At 48.2% G+C, this 1,599-nt stretch overlaps 1 non-coding gene across 1 annotated transcript; it reads right to left on the bottom strand.

Moving 5' to 3' along the window:
- Nucleotides 1-385: 385 nt before the first annotated feature.
- On the bottom strand, nt 386-458 carry TRNAK-CUU (transfer RNA lysine (anticodon CUU)). The gene has a single exon. It is a non-coding gene; the product is annotated as a tRNA-Lys (tRNA).
- Nucleotides 459-1,599: the final 1,141 nt, after the last annotated feature.

The raw sequence follows: 1,599 nt of genomic DNA, 5'->3' as shown, positions 1-1,599 counted from the left end.
CATGATTGAGGATCTTTTTCTTCTTCACAGACCCACAACCAGCATGATGTCCGTCTCCAGGGAGTGGTCACCCCTAATAACATTTCCAAAATAAGTGAGAGGAAGTCTCAGTGGCAGCAACTGGCAATTTAGAAGCTCCTTTTTCAATTCCGTTGGTGGAGCTGAGGTCGTTAAGTGGTTAAGACCTCGGCGTCTAATCAAAAAGGTCCGCAGTTCAAATCCACCAGCGGTTCTTAGAAACCCTATGGGGCAGTTCTACTATGTTCTATAGCGTCGCTATAAGTCGTAATTCACTCGATGGCAACGGGTTTTTCTTTTTTTAAATATCCTGTAGGTCAGCGACTAGAGAAGATTCTATAACAATGGAAGGGAGGGCAGAAGTACCCGCCCAACGGGGGGCTCGAACCCGCGACCCTGAGATTAAGAGTGTCACGCTCTACCGACTGAGCTAGTCGGGCATCAAAGTCATTCCTTTTCTACATAAATATCATTGTCTTTAGAGGGCTTGAGTCAATGGTCTAATTAATTACTCAGTGTGAAAGTAACCCCTCGGTGTAGATTTTCATGGACGCAATCTCTACCTGTTACCACTGAAAAACTCGAGGCTGCAAGACAGAGTTTGCGCAGGGTCCGGTGGACTCACCGGACGTGGGAATCAAGAGTCCTGAAACCCCAGTATTTCTTGAAAATTCCTTCTGGACCCGGACACTCTGAGAACCCGGTTTTGAGGACTCCGGCACCGAAAAGCGGGAGGGGAGGGGAATGAGTGCCCCAAACAGCTAGGAGGAGCAGGAAGAGAGCGGAAACTCTTGGTCCTGGACTTGGAGCTACAGCCCAAGCTCCTTCTTCCCAGTCCAAAACCGTTTTCTCCCCTAAACCATGGTGGGGGAGGGGGCAGAAGGAAGAGGGTAAGTGTTATTGGAAAGTAGGTCCAATACACTATATATTTGGGAGCACAATTTTGTTTTTAAATACTAAAATTTTGTGTGGACTGAATAAAAGAGCATATACTTTGCATATAAATGTCCCACTGAGTTTTAAACTCAGATCGGATTCAGGGCCTCATGCGTACTTGCTCGCGGGATCCTTGGCTCCTCTCCCCAGAGCGTTCAGATCTCCAATCTCTGAAAGAAGCGGTGAGCTTTGGGGTCATCCCCTGAAAGGGTCCTCTCCGCTGCTCCCGGGAAGGCCGAAGGAGACTGTCCTTGCAGCCTTGGTTACTGCTCCTGCGGATTTTCATTTTGCCCTGAAGCGTCTCTACGTGTGGGTGGTAGAAAGTATTATTCACCAGTTCTTTGACTGGGCTTCCGAGAGGCTGCCTCCAGCAAAAGCAGAAATACAACTTTTAAAAGGTAAGTCTGCCGAAAGAAGTTGCAATTGCCTGCCGTGACTGGGATTTGAACTGACGTTGTTGAGGCCACAACGCAGAGACCTAACCAGTATTCCATCAAAGCCACCGCACAGAATGACGGTACTTAAGTCCTCAAGGGAAATGGATGCACACGTCCACAGGAGACTCATCCCCAAAGTAGTCATGCAGCCTTGGTCACGAGGAAACAGTAGAAATAACCCAACTGCCCATCAGTATTCGTGTATCCA

This window comes from Loxodonta africana, chromosome 3 (genome assembly GCF_030014295.1).
Source record: "Loxodonta africana isolate mLoxAfr1 chromosome 3, mLoxAfr1.hap2, whole genome shotgun sequence".
Lineage (NCBI taxonomy): Eukaryota > Metazoa > Chordata > Mammalia > Proboscidea > Elephantidae > Loxodonta > Loxodonta africana.
Note: the sequence above shows the minus strand (reverse complement) of the source record. Positions and strands in the feature narration are given on the sequence as shown.